General features: G+C 37.5%; 1 protein-coding gene, 1 long non-coding RNA gene and 1 pseudogene across 5 annotated transcripts in view; 2 read left to right on the top strand and 1 right to left on the bottom strand.

The window, feature by feature from the left end:
• Positions 1-19884, top strand: part of DNAJC1 (DnaJ heat shock protein family (Hsp40) member C1) — a 380649-nt gene that overhangs the window by 319807 nt on the left and 40958 nt on the right. The gene's annotated exons all lie outside the window — the stretch shown is intronic.
• Positions 1-19884, bottom strand: part of LOC309625711 — a 63628-nt gene that overhangs the window by 22368 nt on the left and 21376 nt on the right. For 2 of the 3 annotated variants that reach the window (XR_014242686.1, XR_014242687.1), the window contains one exon: positions 10870-18827. This is a non-coding gene — a long non-coding RNA (uncharacterized lncRNA). Of the gene's footprint in view, positions 1-10869; positions 18828-19884 lie in introns of those variants that run through there. The other variant, XR_014242685.1, reaches the window with a different exon arrangement.
• Positions 5910-10635, top strand: LOC309625699 (non-histone chromosomal protein HMG-14 pseudogene; annotated as a pseudogene). Its single transcript has one exon. The product of its transcript is annotated as a non-histone chromosomal protein HMG-14 pseudogene (transcript).

The raw sequence follows: 19884 nt of genomic DNA, 5'->3' as shown, positions 1-19884 counted from the left end.
CTCATTGCAATGGCTTCTCTTGTTTCAGAGCACGGGCTCTAGGCATGAGGGCTTCAGTAGTTGTGGCTCGCGGGCTTCAGTAGTTGTGGTGCATGGGCTTAGTTGCTCCACGGTATATGGGATCTTCCTGGACCAGGGCTTGAACCCGTGTCCCCTGCATTGGTAGGTAGATTCTTAACCACTGCGCCACCAGGGAAGCCCTTGGTGGAGATTTTTTTGAATCTGTAGATTGCTTTGGGTAAAATTCATATTTAACGATATTGTCTTTTAGTCCATGAACATGGGATGTCTTTCTGTTTACTTATGTCTTTAATTTCTTTCAACAATGTTTTGTAGTTTGTATTGTACATGTCTTTCACCTCTTTGGTTAATTCCTAAGTATTTTATCCTTTTTGATGCTATTATAAAAGGAATTGTTTCATAATTTCCTTTTCAGATTGTTCATTATTAGTGTATAGAAATGCAACTGAGTTTGTGTCTTTTGTTTTTTGTTTTTACTTCTTCCTGTTTTTATAAACCCAGTTTATTCTGGCTTTGTTTTCTCTCTCTGTTTCTATCCCTCCCTTTGAAACCCCTCAGTGCTAACCATCCTAGTCCAGTATCTCATGACCTCATGACTGCTAATAGTTTCTTAACTATTATCCTATCAGTTCATCCTGTTTGCTTCTCTCTGATTAGAACTTTTAAAATACAGTTTCACTGGGGAGTCACTCTTTCCTATTTTCTTACTCATCTTACTTCCCTTATCTGAATTCTTATAGCACTATTTCTGTACCACTTAATCTTATATTTGAGTGTATAGTGCCTTGAACTACCTAGTATTCTATTGGTTTTAATTTTTTCCAATTAGAAAAAAAACAACTTGCTGACTGCCTGCTATGTGGGAAATAATGTGACTGGGTGATACAGTGATAAATAAGACGTACCCAATTTTGTCCTTAATATTAGATAGCATTTATTAAGTGGCTACTATGTGTCTGATACTATTCTATGAACTTTATATATAACTCAGTCCTCACAGCAACACCATGTGGTCTACACTATTTTCTTCATTTTACGCAGGAGAAAACTGACATACAGAGAGGTAAAATAACTTTTTCCAAATTAGTTAGCTAATAAGTGACAAAACCATGATTCAAACCTACTTCACTAGCTTGAGAATCCATGCTCTTAGCTACTACCACTATATTATCCAGTTGAAAAGGTAAGACAGAGACCTAAATAAGCATATTTTGAGGTTTACTATAACAGCTTTGTGAGAAGGTTAAAGAACTTTTACAGTTCAGCAGATGGCAAGATTACTTCCACCTAGAAAAAAAACAAAGGCATTATGAAGGATTTGGAAGTGGGGTGGGGAGAAACATTCCACAGACAGGAACTTGCGTGATATAAAGCACTCTTGAGAGGAGACTCTTCAGAGCATATTACCAGGCACGGTGAGTAATGTAGTTTAACTGCAAAGGATGCTTGAAATGGTAAAGGGAAATAAGTTTATAAAAGTGGGTTGCAGCCAAGTCATAGTTCTTGAATGTGAGAGTAAGATGTTTAAGTCATATTTTGTAAGTAGTTCAGTGATATTTTAAAGTCTGTATCATAGAAATGTTTGACTATCATTATGCAAAAGGTCAAAGAGAGGAGAAGGACTAACTAGAAAGTTATTGCCATAGGTTAAGTAAGAGATAATGAAGCCCTGAATTAGGTAGCTAGCAGGGAAAGTAGAGACTGGAGGAGAGACTATGTGAACCTTCTTGAATCTTCAAGATTTATCAACTGATGGGCTATACAGCAAGGGTGGGGCTGGGAGACTAAAAATGACTAGTGGGTGGTTGGAAGAGGCAGATGCCATTAACAGAGATAACAAAGAGCACAGTTAGGACATGACAGTTTGGGAGAAAGGAAGATATATAATCAGTTTGAGACATGCCAAGTTTATGATGTCAGTGGAAGGAAACATTCAGTGATAACATAAATTTTTTTTTTTTTTTTTGGCTGCATTGGGTCTTAGTTGCAGCATGCGGCCTTTTTGTTGCTGTGCGCGGCCTCTTTGTTGTGGCACTCGGGCTCCTCTCTAGATGTGGCTCACAGGTTTCTCTCTAGTCGTGGCATGCGAGTTTTCTCTCTCTAGTTGTGGCACGCAGGCTCCAGAGTGCGTGGGCTCTGAAGTTTGTGGCATGCGGGCTCTCTCGTTGAGGCGCACAAGCTCAGTAGTTGTCGCATGCGGGCTTAGTTGCCCCACGGCATGTGGGATCTTAGTTTCCCGACCAGGGATTGAACCCAAGTCCCCTGCATTGTAAGGCGGATTCTTTACCACTGGATCACCAGGGAAGTCCGATAATATAGAATTTAAGAGATGAAAATTAGAGATATAACTATTAGAGACCTTGGTGTACATTTGATACCTAAATCCAGGGAAGCATGTAGAGGCAAAACGTCTAGGGGACATATGGAAAAATCAGAACCACCAAAGGAATATTCCCAGGGTAAGGAGAACCAGAAGATTACGGTGGATTAAAATAGGAAGTGAGAGAGTGGAATGTTTCAGAGAGGTAAAACAAACGTGGCAAAACATCAGCATTTATGAAATCTAGGTTGTGAGAACATGAGTTTTTGTGCTTCTACATGCTATTTCATATTGTTTTTTCCTTAGATCTTTGTTTTTCTTTGCTTCTATAATTGGCTGTTCTACTTCAAATCATTTTCTAGTTGTTATATCTTACAAGTGAATTCTAGATTCCTTCATAGCACTCAGAAATCACAGACTAACTGTGGTATCTACACATGTTATATAGACACAGATAAAGTGAATATTAGATTATTAGACTTAAGAGTAAATGTAGATTAGCCCTCAGTAAGGCTCCCTTGGCAGATTTCTAGCAGCATAAAAGACAGAGCTGATATGAATGAGCCCTGCCCTTCCAATATAAGATTAAGTATTACGAACAAAAAAAATAATCATAGCCTTGATTAAAGGAATAAAAGGGAAATCCAGTTTTGTTTTAATGCCAGCAACAGCTCAAAACCATAGTCAAAAGCAGGAAATGACACCACAGAATATTAGCCTTGGTGCCTGGGGTTTTAATACTCACTTGAAGCAAAAATTGTGCCTTTGGGTCCACAGGCAGCTGGAATTGAGCCCCCTGCATAAAGCCTAGTCTCAAAGGGCTACTGTTTTGTGAAAGAATGAGAAAAATTCAGTGGTCCAGAGCTATTAAAACCCTTAGGACCCTGACAGAAGCCAATGCCAAAACTGTTCTCTACCACAAAACTTAGGGCTTTGTGAGCTCCTGTTAAGGAAGTATTTTTTAAAAAATCAAAAAACCTCAGTGAAGATGTGCTCACAATATAAACTGTGAGGATAGTCAACAGATGTAACAAAGAAGAAAACTGTCCTTCTAAGAACAGGAGATAAGAAACCTAATCTGAAAGATGCCATAAAACTAATCATTTTTAAATAAACAAAGAGATAAAAGAAGGAATAAAACCTTAATGAAAGAACATGACAGGATAAGAGAAGAAAAAGAACTATAAATGAAATGTTCATTGATTTTTTTTTTTCTTTAACGGTTGGATTAAACTGCTGAAATGAGAATTAGTGAATTGGAAGATGATCTGGTCAAATCACCCAGAATACAGAACCAAGAGATAAGGAAGGAAAATATAAGAATGCTTAGGAGACATGGGAGATAGAATGAGAAAGTACAGCAATATCTATCTAATGACAGTTTAGAAGAAGCGAATGGGAGATGCAATATTACCATAAAATAATGGTTGAGATTTTCCAGAATTGACAAGAAAGACAAGTCCTCATATTTAAGAAGTACACAGTATCCTGAACAGGATAAATAAAAGCAATCCACATTTAAACAAACCATAGAGAAACTGTTCAACATTAAAGCAAACAGAAAATTTTAAACCAATTGTAGAGCAAAAACTAAAGAACACCAGTTATACTAACAATTACCTTCTCATCTGAAACAAAAGATATCAGAAAAAGATAGAAAAATATCTTCAAATTGCTTAGAGAAAATAATTGTCAACTTAGCATTTTATACCTTGTTAAAGTATTAGTTGAGAATAAAATAAAGATATTTTCAGAAAAATTAAGACTTATCAATTTGCCATTCACAGACCCTTACTTTGAAGGCAAATAAAGGGTATACCTCAGCAAGAAGAAAATTGAGTACAGAAGGAAGGAGAGGGCAGCAAGAAAAAGTTCTAACTCAAAAAAAAAAAAATAAACATGTTGATAAATCTTAAGCACTGACTGTAAAAGAAATTATTGTAATGATGATGACTAATTTGGAGGGGGTTAAAAACAGTATGACAGCAAAACTTAGAAGATGGGAGAAGGAAATCAGAAACATTTTAGCATCCTTAGCATCCTTGTATTGAGGGGGAGGAGGATAGAGATACTAATTAGACTTTGTCAATGATTATTTTTTAAATATAGGGGTAAAACTACAGTATGTACAATTTTCAAACCAATAGGTGGAGAAAAACACAGTAAGAAAAATAGAATATAGGAAAAGAGAGAATAAAAGATACATAAAAGAAGATACAAAAGCATAAGATAAAGAATAAATCCAAATATTTCAGAAATCACAATACATGAAAGTAGTATTTTCAAATTGAAAAACTAATACAAAATGTGGCCACATGTTATTTATAAGAGAAACATCTAAAACACAGTGTCACTGAAAGATTATAAGTAAAGGGATAGAAAAAAATCAGAATTCTGACCCTTATAATCTTTATGCATCTAACAACATAACCCAAATTTACATGGCAAAAAAATACACAAATACCACACCTTCAAGGACCAGATAACCTCTATCTTATATAGATATTCTAATATTTGTAGAGGAAAAACTCCCGAAGTTCTTTTATGAGGCTAATGTAAATCTTAATTTCAAAATTAAATATGTATTATGAAAAGGAAGAGATCATTGTTACATATGAACATAGATACAAAAATTTCCTAAAAATGTTAGATATTGAGTTTTAAAATGTCATTTTCTAATACCTGAGGTTTGCTTTAAAAGTTTCTACTCTGTTAAATGAGTATGATAGTAATACCAACTTTGAAACATGTAATATAGGCAATCCACCTGGGCTAGCCCAGCCTAGATCAGCCATCTCTGAGTGTCCCACAGACTCATGTGATAAATAAATGCCTGTTGTTTTATATACTGAGATTTTCAGTTGTTTGTTTTGTAATAACAAGCTAATACATCTGGCAAAGTTAAAATTTAGATGTTGCCAACTATGTGGAGGAAAAATGGGAAATTTCCATTGCTTTTTAAAAAATATTTATTTGCTTCTTGGCTGCGTTGGGTCTTAGTTGCGGCACATGGGATCTTCGTTGAGGCATTCGGGATCTTTTGTTGTGGCGCGGTCTCTTCATTTCGGCGCTGGGGTTTCTCTCTCGTTGTGGCGTGCGGGTTTTCTCTCTCTAGTTGTGGTGCGCAGGCTCCAGGGCGCATGGGATCTGTAGTTTGCGGCATGCGGGTTCTCTAGTTGTTGGGCGCGAGCTCAGTAGTTGTGGCGCGTGGGCTTAGTTGCCGTCGGCATGTGGGATCTTAGTTCCCTGACGGGGGATTGAACCCGTGTCCCCTGCGTTGGAAGGCGGATTCTTTACCACTGGACCACCAGGGAAGTCCCAAATCTCCATTGCTTTTGATGGGAAAGTGAATTAATACAATTACTTTGGAGAAAAGTTTGGTGATACCTAATTGCAAATTTGAAGATACCCATATCCTATTGTCAGGAATCAGTAAACACACAAGCAGGTAAAGAGTCATTTAAAGGATATTCATTGGCGGGAGGAGCGGCAGCGGCCAGGCAGCCCAGCTTCGCGAAGGCTCTCAGCGCGGCCCGCAGCCCGCAGCCCACAGCCCGCAGCCCGCAGCCCACAGCCCGCAGGCACCCAGCAGGCGCCAGCCCCGCCGCCACGATGCTCAAGAGAGTCAGCTCCAAGGAGGGGGCGGCGAAGGAGGAGCCCAGGAGGAGATCGGCGAGGTTGTCAGCTACACCGGTTCCTGCAAGAGTGGAAACGAAGCCAACAAAGGCGGCAGGAAAGGATAAATCTTCAGACAAAAAAGTGCAAATAAAAGGGAAAAGGGGAGCAAAGGGAAAACAGGCTGAAGTGGCTAACCAAGAGACTAAAGAAGACTTACCTGCAGAAAATGGAGAAACTAAAAACGAGGAGAGCACAGCCTCTGATGAAGCAGGAGAGAAAGAAGCCGAGTCTGATTAATACCACGCACCCGGTCCTATCAGTGGTCCCTGTCTCCCTTCTTGTACAATCCAGAGGAATATTTTTGTCAACTATTTTGTAAATGCAAGTTTTTTAGTAGCTCTAGAAACATTTTTAAAAAGGAGGGAATCCCACCTCATCCCATTTTTTAAGTGTAAATGCTTTTTTTTAAGAGGTGTTATCATTTGCTGGTTGTTTATTTTTTGGTACAACCAGAAAATAGTGGGATATTGCATATGGGAGGCTTTGATTGTCTTGGGTGTCAGCTTAACATTCCACAGATGGGGGGGTAGCTTTTATATCCTATAATACAAAGCATACTTAATGGCAGTTTGGAGTCAGTTGTGCATTTAATGTCTTAAACACTTTAAATTACTACTCTTCCCATGTTGTTTTGGTAGAATTGTTTCCTAAAGCAAACCACTCACCCCTTGATCTTGGCTCTCCTGGTCAGGATTTTGTGCGCCCTGTAACATCTTTGGTGGTGGTAGTCCAGTTCTTCTAGTAACTGTTAATGTGCTGTGAACGATTGACAATTTGAGTATGTAGTGTATATGATATTAAATTGCAAATTAGTGGGACTTACGATGTAACAGCATATCAATATTTGAAGATATTGGTACTTGATATCCTGTGAAGGAAAATTTGCCTCCAAATTTTAAGCTGGAAAGTCACTGGAATAACTGTTCAGAAAAGAATCACAACTACGTGATTTTTTAGATTTTTGGTACGTATGTTGAGAATTGTGTACAAATTGAAATGTCTGTGTACTGATCCTCAAAGCAACCAATAAAATCTCAATTATGAAAGAAAAAAAAAGGTATTCATTGCAGCATTCTAATAGTGAAAAATTGGAAATACCCTAAATGTCCCTCAACAAGGGGAATGAATAGATAAATGAATTACATATTATAGTCAAATAATGTATAGTGAATAGTGCCCTCCCAAAAAGGGCACTATTCATGTCTACCCAGAACTTCAGGATATGATCTTATTCAGGAATAGGGTCTTAGTTAATATGAGGTCATACTAGATTAAGACAGGCCCTGAATCCAATAACTGCTGTCCTTATAAAAGGTGAAGATACACAGAAACACACAGGAGAGATTGAAGTGATACAGGTACAAGCCAAGGAACACAAAGATTACTGGCAACCACCAGAAGCTAGAGAGAGGTGTGGAACAGATTCTCCCACAGAACCTCCAAAAAGAACCAACCTTACCAACACCTTGACTTCGGACTTCTAGCCTCCTGAACTATGAGGGAATAAATGTTTAAGCCACCCAGTTTGTAGTGTAATGTTTTATGGCAGCCCTAGGAACTAATACTACATAGCAGTTTAAACGAATGAACTAGAACTATATGTATCAATATGGGTAAATCTTGAAAACTTAGTGTCAAATGGGAAAAAGTATATCCCATTACAATTTATGTAAACCCAAGGCAGATGGTGGGGGAGGGAGGAGACTGTGACCTCCAGTAAGCAAGTGATACTGACTGGACAAAGTGGCTTTGAGCTTCATTTTAAAGATGAATGAAGTACACTGAAAACTACAAATCACTGGTGAAAGAAACTAAAGAAAAATAAATGGAGAGGCATCTTGTGTTCATGGATTGGAAGACTTACTACTGTTAGACGTGAATACTACTCAATCTACAGGTTCAGTGCATCCCCATCAGAATGGAGTCTCAAGGGACTCCAAATAGCCAAAACAATCTTGAAAATAAGAACTAAATTGGAGGACTCATATTTCCTGATTTCAGAACTTACTACAAAACTATAGTAATCAAAACAGTGTGGGACTGCCATAAAGACAGACATATATATCAATGGAATAGAATAGAGTAAAAAAATATCCCTCGCATATATGTCAAATGATTTTCAACAAGCGTGCCAGAACTGTCCAATGGAGAAAGGACAGTCTTTTCCACAAATGGTGTTGGGAAAACTGGATATCCACATTGAAAAGAATGAAGTTGGACCCTTGTTTTACACCGTATAGAAAAACTAACTCAAAATGGATCAAAGACATAAATGCAAGAGCTAAAACTATGAAACTCTTAGAAGAAAACATGGGGAAAGCTTCATGATATTGAATTTGGCAAGATTTCTTGGATGTGACACCAAAAGCACAACAACAAAAGAAAATATAGATAAATTGGACTTCATCAAAATTAGAAACTTCTGTATATCAAAGGACACTATCAAGAGTGAAGATGGAACAGAATGGGAGAAAATATTTGCAAATCATATATCTGATAAGAGATTAATACACAGAATATATAAAGGACTCCTACAACTCAGCAACAACAAAAAACAGCCCAATTCAAAGATGGGCAGAGGAGATATACTGATGGCCAATAAGCATGTGAAACGATGCTCAACATCATTAATCATTAGTGAAATGCAAATCAAAATCACAGTGAGATACCACTCACACCCTGTAAGCATGGCCATGTGAAAAAGAGGGGAAAAGGAAAATAACAAATGTTGGCAAGGATATGGAGAAAATGAAATCCTCATAAATTACTGTAACGTATGTAAAATGGTTCAGCTGCTGTGCAAAAAACAGGTTGGTGGGTCCTCAAAAAGTTAAGCATAGAGTTACCGTATGAGCCAACCCTTCCATTCATAGGTATATACTCAAGGGAACTGAAAACAAGAACTCAAACAAATACATGCACGTGCATGTTCATAGCAACACCATTCACAATAGCCAAAAGGTGGAAACAGCCCAAATGTCCATCAATTAATGGATAAACAAATGTGGTCTAAACGTACTATGGAATATTACTCAGCCATAAAAAGGACTAACACATGTCACAACATGGATGAACACTGAAACATTATAAGTAAATAAGCCAGAAACTAAAGGTCACATATTGTATGATTCCATTTATATAAAATATCCAAAGTAAGCAAATCCATAGAGACATAACGTATGTTATGTGTATTTTACCACAATAAAAACCATGAGTAAGGGCAGGTTTGTGACAGTCCTGGGAGCTGGGTGGGAAGCGGAAGCCGGAGGGGAGCAGCATGGTGGCCCAGGCTGGTAGGAAGCAGACAGCAGACTTCCCTCACCCCCACCTCCCTCTGGAGGGCTATTTGGAAATTCAGTAACCCACGGCTAACATTTATTAAATATTATTGGCCTTGATATATGTCCTTAACTTACAGCCTCACTTCAAATGATGGTAACTATCTAATTTACCATCGTGTGGTGCCAGATCTTTCCTGAAAGATTTGAATAATCTCTTACTCAGGTAGTGTTACGGACCTATAATGTTTGTGGAACTGGAACACTTAGCTGCACTGAGCAGTAAGAACACAGACTCTGAAGCCCTCGTCCAGCTGTTGCTCCTCCCATTCTCTTCTCCCCTAGCCTAGTTTTTGGTGTAGGGCTGTACCAACGGCTCTTAGTATTACTGTCTTTTGAACGGAAGCTTGACTCTTCCCTCCCTTAGCCGAAGCGAGTCTAGTCTGCTTGGTTATGTGCAAGAACTGTTCAGTGCCAAATTCCAGCCACTGTCAAAATGGCCAGAATCTTTATTTCCGTCATTCACTCAGCTAGTCAGTCAGCCATTCATTCAACATAATTATTATAAGCCTGCTATGTGTCAGGCACAGTGATATGTATGCTCAGATAACCAAGGAGTTTTCCATGCCTTTTCATTTGTTGGTACACATGAAGGAATAACAGAGTACTTGATGTATTATTATTGTTCAAACTAAAAAAACTATTGACTGGTATTGTTTATATGTAAGTGGAAAGCATATCAGAAGCCATAAATTTTTAAGACTGAATAAGGAATGAAGAAAATATGACAGTTGAATAGCTTTCTCTTGAGAGTAAGGAAAATATACATCAGTGAGAGAAAAATCACAACTGTTAAGAAAAAATGGGAAAAGAATCTAAGAAGAATATATATGTACATACGTGCGTATATATGTATGTGTATATATATATAACTGAATCACTGTGCTGTGTACCTGAAACTAACACAACATTGTAAATCAATGATACTTCAATAAAAAATTCTAATTAAAACTACCCCATCTAAAAGTGCAATTAAATATATGGTGGCACACATATGGGTATGAAGGTATCATTTTATGACTTGATCCTGGTGTGAGATTGGTTTTTATACTTTTCACATCCATTTCCCTTATCCTGGGAACCATCTTACAGACATATACCACTGGTCATAAGGAAATCTGGATAAAACACAAAAATTTAAAGCCTTCACAAAGAAGCAGCTCTTCAGTGCACACTTCATCTAAGTTTTTATTTTCACTTAAAAAGCTTCTAATAGGTTTGTTTGTGGTTTTCTAGATGTCAGTTCAAGTCCCCTTGAATTTGCAGAGATGAGTAAAGACCTAAATAACACATATTTTTAAAAATTATTATGATTTTATAAACTATTCCTCTTTATTATATTTTTCCTAGCTGTATTCTTGTCTGTATCCCTTTTCTGCAAATTATGTAGGCCTTCCCTTGTTAGTGGTTAATACTTGAGACTATCATATGGTATTCTTTCAGTCAATTTAACAAGTGTTTTCTGAGTACTTAGTATGTGTCTAGTGTCAACCAAAAAATAATGCAGGAGGCTGCAAATAAGAAAAGTGTTTATTTGGGGTCTTAAGGATCACAAATCAAGAGACACAGATTCTGGTAACTCTGAAAGAATGTTCCGAGGAAGAGAAAGAGTCAGGGGCTTATTAAAACAAAAAGCCAGAGGCTGTTAAAAGTTGCCTGGTGAGAATTATGATTGACTCTGACCTGAGTCAGACAGTATTTGTCCTTAAGGGATGACAAGTTTGTTCTTATTTATTTATTTTATTTTATTTTTTTGGCTGCGTTGGGTCTTCATTGCTGCGCCCGGGCTTTCTCTAGTTGCGGCAAGCAGGGGCTACTCTTGCTTGTGGTGCATGGGCTTGTCATTGCGGTGGCTTCTCTTGTTGCGGAGCATGGGCTCTAGGAGTGCAAGCTTCAGTAGTTGTGGCACGAGGGCTCAGTAGTTGTGGTGCACGGGCTTAGTTGCTCTGCAACATGTGGGATCTTCCCGGACCAGGGATCGAACCCATGTCCCCTGCATTGACAGGCAGATTCTTAACCACTGCACCACCAGGGAAGTCCAGGGATCACAAGTTGTTTTAGGGTAGGGGTCTGATAAGTAGATAGACTGTCACAAGTTATGTTAGGGTAAGGGTCCTATAAGTATCTTGAGTTTCTGGCAGGTGTTCTGGATGACTTCATCAGGTCCAAAGGTCAGATTCCATCCAGGCTGAGACTTGCATACGTCATACTTCCTTAATGGCCTCCCAGCTCCATTTAAGAGAGCTATCTGAGCAATACTGACTATTTTTATTTTCCTTTCACACTAGGACTTTGCTATCAGATGACATAAAACTGGAAAGGAAATTATGACATTTATACTAATTTACAGAATTTGCAAGTATTGTCCTGACTATGATGCTGTCTAAAATTATTATCCTACCTTAATTTTGTAGAAATATTTAAAAGGTATCCCACTTTCAACAGTTTGGCTAAATATGTTTTTATAATATTGCATGATACAATAATATATGCTCACTGTCAGTGATAACACTTTTATTTGTAATTTAAAAAACTCAGAATGGATTACTGGGCTAAAATTGGGAAACCTGAGATCTTATCTCGACTCCATCACTGATTGCCCAGTGAACCTGAAGAAGCTTTTTCAGCTTCTGTAGGCTTCAGTTTCTTCCATCTTAAAAAGAGGGTGTTGGGCTAGGTTGTCTCTGTGACCCCTTGTAATTCTAAAATATTATTAAATATTACAGCCTATAGATAAACCACTGAAATGAGGCTGTTTTAAGGGAATATAACTACTAAAAGTGTTACCCTTTAAGAAAGCTAGTTAGATTCCAGTGTACATACATGATTCCAGTTACTAAACTAAGAATCAGGTGTCATTCTGTTGAATAATATGACCTTTAACAAATACTGGATGCATTATAGTTGAACAACATGGAAAGAGTACTACAGATTTCCAGCTTCCCCCGTACTATTTACCAATACATCCTTTTATCATGCGTCCTGACTTTTTAAAAATCCCTTCGGTTTCTTTTGTTTCAGTTATTTTTTCTCAAATAGGATGATGCAGAAAAATTTCTGCCTGTAGACAGAATAGTTGGTCCTTGAGGTCACATTTAATGTTAATAGCTATAAATCTATAAATTAAAATGTCCCTTAAGACATGAAAATGTCTCTGGTGGAATTCTAACTTTACTAAGCAAGAGATCTACATTTTGAGTATCACTAATCCTAGAGAAATATGTAATTATTGTCGTTTTCCACTCATGTATGTGTTATCCACTTCTAATAATACATATAGAACTTATTGTCCTACCTCCAAAGGGGCCTGGTATGCTTCCCATCTATTTTTCCTTTGGGTTTTTCAACTTTTTCCCAAAATACTCACTCAGTAATTATTCACTGACTTTATAATGTGCTCCAGGCATTGAGAATATATGCATGAAAGGCATAGTCCCTAAGCCTTAGGAGATTATAATCCATACAAAGAAACAGTTATATAAAGAGGCCATCACAATATAATGCAATAATTTTTATAAAAGTATATATAGTTATGGAGGAAGCATAGCAGAGGGAGTACTTCAGTATCTTGGGAGTTAGAAAGGCTTCACAGAGGAAACTTATTCTTAATGTAGGAGTAGTTATTAGATAGAAAATGCAGAATAGTGTATTCTAGGCATAGGGAAAATATTCAAAAAGGCACAGTGATATGAAACATCCTCCATGTTCAGCCAGTAGTTTCAGATGTCTGAAGCATTAGGATAGGAGGCAGAGATTAAGATGAAATAAAAGTGGAGAGGTAGGCAGGGGCCAGATACCCAGTCTTTAAAGGCCTTGCATAGGACTTGGATTTCTTCCTAAAGGAAATGAGAAAAATTGGTGGATTTTTAATAGTGGATCAAATCTGGGATGTCATGGAGCTTACTGCCTATGTTGTCTTCCAGGAGTTTTATGGTTTCAGGTCTTATACATTCAAGTCTTTAATCTGTTTTGGGTTAAGTTTTATGTATGGTGTAAGATAGTGGTCCAGTTTCATTCTTTTGTGTATGCCTGTCCAGTTTTCTCAGCACCATTTATTGAATAGACTGTCCTTTCCCCATTGTATATTCTTGGCTCCTTTGTCATAAATCAATTGACCGTATATGAATGAGTTTATTTCTGGGATCTCTGTTCTCTTCCATTGATCATATATATCTGACTTTATGCCAATACCATACTGTTTGGCAGGGGGGGGGTGTCCATTTATTTTTTATTTTTCATACAATTTTTCATTCATTTTTTCCATTTACGGTTACTACACAGTATTGGCTGGGTTCCCCATGTTGTGCAGTACATCCTCGAGCCTGTCTTGCCCCCAGTAGTTTGTGCCTCCCTCTCCCCCACCCTTTTATTGCCGTCCGCCCGCTCCCACACTGGTAACCACTAGTTTGTTCTCCATATCTGCAAGTCTGCTGCTTTTTTGTTTTATTCACTAGTTTGGTGTGTTTTTTAGATTCCACATATAAGTGATATCATATAGTATTTGTCTTTGTCTGACTTAGTTCATTTAGCATAATATCCTTCAAATCCATCCATGTTGCTGCAAATGGCAAAATTTCATTCTTTTTTATGGCTGAGTAGTATTTCATGGTATAGATATACCACATCTTTATTCATCTGTTGACGGGCACTTAAGTTTGTTTCCATATCTTGGCAATTGTAAATAATGCTGCTCTGAACGTTGAGGTGCATGTAGCTTTCGAGTTAGTGTTTTTGTTTTTTTCAGATGTATACCCAGAAGTGGAATTGCTGGGTCATATGGTAGTTCTATTTTTAGTTTTTTGAAAAACCCCCATACTGCTTTCCACAGTGGCTGCATCAGTTTACATTCCCACCAGCACTGTATGCGGGTTCCCTTTTCTCCACATACTCACCAACATTTGTTATTTGTGTTCTTTTTGATGATAGCCATTCTGACAGGTGTTAGGTGATATCTCATTGTGGTTTTCATTTGCATTTCCCTGATGATTAGTGATGTTGATCATCTTTTCATACGCCTCTTGGCCTGCATATGAAAAATCTGCATTTCCTCTGGAAAAATGTCTGTTCAGTTCTTCTGCCCCATTTTTTAATCGGGTTGTTTTTTTGATGTTGAGTTTTATGAGCTATTTATATGTATTGGATATTAATCTCTTATCAGTAATATCATTTGCAAATATTTTCTCCCATTCAGTAGGTTGTCTCATACTATACTGTTTTGATTACTGTAGGTGTGTAATATAATTTGAAATCAGGGAGCATGATGCCTCCAGTTTTGTACTTCTTTCTCAAGATTGCTTTGGCTATTGGGGGTCCTTTGTGCTTCCATTCTAATTTTAGGATTTTTTTTTATTTCTGTGAAAAATGCCATTGGACTGTATTGAATCTGTAGATTGCTTTGGGTAGTATGGACATTTTAACATATTCTTCCAATCCACGAGCACAGACTGTCTTTCCATTTATTTGCGTCTTCTTGAATTTCTTTCATTAATGTCTTACGGTTTTCAGTATACAGATCTTTCACCTCCTTGGTTACATTTATTCCTAGGTATTTTTTTGTAAATGGGATTGTTTTCTTAATTTCTTTTTCTGAGAGTTCATTACTAGTGTATAAAAACACAACAGATTGTTTTAATTGATTTTGTTTCCTGAAACTTTACTGAATTTACTAGTGCTAACAGTCTTTTGGTGGAGTCTTTAGGGTTTTCTGTATATCATATATCATCTGCAAAAAGTGACAGCTTTACATGTTTGCATGCATTTTCCAGTTTGCATGCATTTTATTTCTTGTCTACTTGCTTTGGCTAGGACTTTCCATACTATGTTGAATAAAAGTGGTAAGACTTGGCATCCCTGTCTTGTTCTTGATCTTAAAGGAAAAGCTTTCAGCTTTCCACCATTGAGTATAATGTTAGCTATGGGCTTGTCATATGTGGCCTTTATTATGTTGAAGTACATTCCCTCTGTACCCACTTTCTTGAGAGTTTTTATCACAAATGGATATTTATGGATTCTGTCAAATTCTTTTTCTGCATCTACTGAGATGATTATATGATTTTTATCCTTCATTTTGTTAATGTTAACAAACCAATGTTGTTAATGTTGGTGTATCACATTGATTTGCACATGTTGAACCATTGTTGCATCCCTGGAATAAATTCCACTTGATCGTGGTGTATGATACTTTTACTGTATTAATGAATTTGGTTTGCTAATATTTTCTTGAGGATTTTAAAATGCATCTGTGTTCATCTGGGATATTGGCCTGTAATTTTCTCTTCTTATGGCTTCCTTGTCTGGTTTTGGTATCAGGGTAATGCTGGCCTTTTAAAATGAGCTTGAAAGTGTTCTCTATTTTTTGGAAGAGTTAGAGAAGGATTGGTATTACAGTTGACCCTTGAACAACATGGGGATTAGGGGCACCAACCCTTCACACAGTGAAAAATTTGCATGTAACTTTATAGTCAGGCCTCCGTATCCCCAGTTCCACATCTGTGGATTCAACCAACTGTGTTTCATGTAGTACTGTAGTACATATTTATTGAAAAAAATCTGCATGTAAGTGGACCCATGCAGTTCAAACCCATGTTGTACAAGGGTCAACTATAATTCTTTAAATTATAGTTTTGGAGGACATGCATTAGCCCATCAATATACTGACTACAAGAGACTGACTTCAGATATAAGGACACACACAAACTGAAAGTGAAGGAATGGGAAAAGATACTCTATACAAATGGAAAACAAAAGAAAGCTGGGGTAACTATACTTATATCAGACAAAGTAAACTTTAAAACAAAGCTTATCATAAGAGACAGAGAAAGGGTATTACATAATGATAAGGGGGTCAGTCCAACAAGAGGATATAATTTTAATTATGTCAGTGGTAAATCAATACTTTTTTTTTCTTAAAGATTTTATTTTATTTTTGGCTGCGTTGGGTCTTCGTTGCTGCTCACAGGCTTTCTCTAGTTGCGGTGAGTGGGGGCTACTCTTTGTTGTGATGCGCAGGCTTCTCTTTGTGGTGGCTTCTCTTGTTATGGAGCATGGGCTCTAGGCGCGCGGGCTCTGTAGTTGTGGCTCGCAGGCTCTAGAGTGCAGGCTCAGTAGTTGTGGCGCACGGGCTTAGTTGCTCCGTGGCATGTGGGATCCTCCCAGACCAGGGATTGAACCCGTGTCCCCTGCATTGGCAGGCAGATTCTTAACCATTGTGCCACCAGGGAAGTCCCCAATACATTTTTTAAGCTTGAATTTCAAAGCGTGACTGACAAGCTGGTGGGCTAATGCATGTCCTCCAAAACTAAAAAAAACTAATTTGTACTGCTTTTTCATGCGGTCTTAAATCAAAGCCAGTGTCATGTTCTAAAATTTTTCTATTAACATCGTTAGTCTTAAATATGATATAACTTTATCCTAAGTAGTCTAATAGTATATATATCTAACTTTGATTTTCTACGCTTTACTATTCATTTTTCTCAAAGCGATAAAGTTTTAGGCAGTAAATAGTAATGTAATTCTTTATAAAGCTTTTCCTACTTTTCAACATTTAAAAAAAACAATAGAAAACAATAATGATGGCACAAAGATTTTCTAACATACATTTACCAATGCTCATTTTCAAAGAGTCTTTCTTTTGAATAATATAGTAAATGCACACTCACACATATCTTTTATATAATCTTAGTAAATAATATAGTAAATGTTGGGTCTTAATCATTTATAATTTTATCCAGAATACTTTTTTTTTCTTTAAGAACTTTGAATCTTTGGCTTCTTGTATTGACTTTCTAGGTGGCCTTAAGAAAATTATTACATCTTTTTGCCAATTCCCTAACCTTATAGGTGATGATAGTGTTATTATTTCAGGAAGAGTAAGACAGGATATAAGTTTTGTAGAGCATTAGAAAGGTGTAGCTAAAAAAGACAACAAAGACCCCAGGTCCTGATTTAGGCCCTTTTGCAGACTATATAGCATTATTCCACAAGCAGGGATAAAGATTTAAATAGATGGAATATTTATTTGTAATTTAAAATAATTTTAATTTCCCCCCCCAAAAAAAAAAAAGTTGTGATGTGCTACATCTTTAAAAAAATTAGCACAACACTACAATTTCCTTATCTTATAATGGAAATTATATGGCATCCAATAGATAAATAGATAAATGTAACATTAAAAAGAGCCCTGAAATAGACACATACATACAGTCAATTGATTTTTTTTTAAGAATTTAAAATGTTTATATTTGCCTTTAGTGATTACATTCCTTTTCTTCTTGACTTCTCTTTGTTTCTCTTCTTTGTCTTTTTTTGTTTCAATTTTTATTAGAGTATGGTTGCTTTACACTGTTGTGTTTGCCTGCACTGCACAACATAATGAATCAGCCATACACATACAGATATCCCCTCCCTTTTGGACTTCCCTCCCATTTAGGTCACCCCAGTGCATTAGGTAGAGTTCCCTGTGCTATACAGTATGTTCCCATCAGTTGTCTATTTTATACATAGTATCAATAGTGTATAGTGTCAATCCCAGTCTCCCAACCCCTCCCACCCCTTTCCCCCTTGGTATCCATACATTTGTTCTCTACAGTCTGTCAATTGATTTTTGACAGTGATATCAAGGCAATTCAGAAGGGGAAAGAATATAGTCTTTTCAACAAATGGTACTGGAGCAACTGTGAAATAGGAAATGAACCTTGACCCCTACCTTACCCTTGAGATTGGTAAAGCCTTTAGAGACAGGACACTCAAGTCACTAACCATAAAAGAAAACATTGATAAATTGGACTTCATGAAAATTAAAAACTCTGTCATTCAAGAGGTACCATTAAGAAAATGAAAAGGTACATACTGTCAACAACTGTGAAGGGTCTACAATTTCACACTATTTGTAGACTAACAAGTTAGCCTGCCACAGTTTCATGAATGGTGATAGAAGAATAAGACTCCTGATCAGAAATAAAGGACAGTTTCTTACTCACAGCAACGGCAGTAGCCAGAATATCAGCATTTTTAAGCCAGTTCCCCAAGCCTCTGGTATAGCAGGATGCTTTAGCAAGCTTCCACCCTGGCCCACAGGAGAAATCTGTGGCAGTTGGGTCACCAGTAACAACCCTGGCCAGAAAGTTGAGGCTGATCTGAGTGTCTTCCACCACCACGGTAGGTAGTGTAATTGGTCAATTCAAATAATCAGGAACAAATTTCGTACCACCTTTTAAAATTAGATGATTCCCATTGTAGGGATACCTTCCTCAATGAGCACATGAACTACAAGTCAGTTGTCCCTCATTTCGGAGGGATCTTCTCAGTCGTCTGAGGGCTACATAACCTGCTGGTGGTGTTTCCTTAAACACTTGAACGTCTCTTCTGACTACTCCCAGGGTGCAAGTCATTGTATTTTCAGGAATAAAGGAAAAAAAGATGGCTTACTTCTGCACCAAAGTGTAGTCCTGAGGTGCATGCACATGATGACCCTGTAAAGAAAGTTTATTTACAATTATTAGGGCAGTGGTAGTACATCACATATGAGACTTCTATGAGTCAGGGGGAGGAACAAGTTGACCCTGCTTCCTACACTCCTCTCAGCGGGGCCAGTTCACTTTTAATAATGGAGTCTAGTCCTTGTTTTGTTGAGCAACTACCTGAAGTCGTCAGCCCAACCTGTCATGTTGGTCAGTGCCGCCAGCCGAGTCACATTTTTCTTCCCCACAGAATTATTGAGTGATAGCCATGGGGATGAGGATAGAGATGACACTCAAAGGTGCTGATGGATGTTTAGCATGGAATATATAGGATCTGGGCCATCTGCTGTTTTTAATGGCATTGTCAGAAATATTTAAGGCAATAATGATCAAATTGTGGTACAGCCAGCTAAATTTAAGGCACTTGGAACAGTTTGAGAGAGTAGCACCAGGGTGTTTTCCTTCATGAGGAAGGTTCCAGGGCCTATTCTGAAAGACAAAATTATTAACAGTCCTCCCTTCCCCATATCTCTCAGGATCTAAGCTGTTCCCTTTCCAGATTTTGAGATTGTTGTTGCTGTCCCAAAGACAGCAAGGCAGAAGCTGCAGTGTCTTTTATAAACTATCCTTGGAAGTCACACACTGCCATTTCTACAATATCTTGTTAGTTACACAGGTCAGCTCTAGGCACTGTGGAAGGGGACTGAACAAGGAGGTAGAAATCACTGAGGACCATCTTGGAGGCTTGTAACCACAGTGGTTACATAAGCTATTAGCATCGTAGTTAGCTAGATAAAGAGTATATGGGAATTAGGTAAGTCTTCAACTGTTTCAAAATAAAAGTTGAAGAATTTTAAATGAAAATGTAAGTTACAGACTGGAAGAAAATATTCACAAAACATATATCTGACAAAGATCTTGTGTCCACAAAATATAAAGAATTCTTATAACTGACTGATAAAAAGACAACCCAGTTAACAAATGAACACATACTTCACAAAAGTAGCTATTCAGTTGGTCATTAAACACATGTAAAGATACTCAAGATCATTTGTTATCTGGGAAATGC

Source organism: Balaenoptera borealis (assembly GCF_965194805.1).
Source record: "Balaenoptera borealis genome assembly, chromosome: 3".
In the NCBI taxonomy this organism is placed as follows: Eukaryota; Metazoa; Chordata; class Mammalia; order Artiodactyla; family Balaenopteridae; genus Balaenoptera; species Balaenoptera borealis.
Note: the sequence above shows the minus strand (reverse complement) of the source record. Positions and strands in the feature narration are given on the sequence as shown.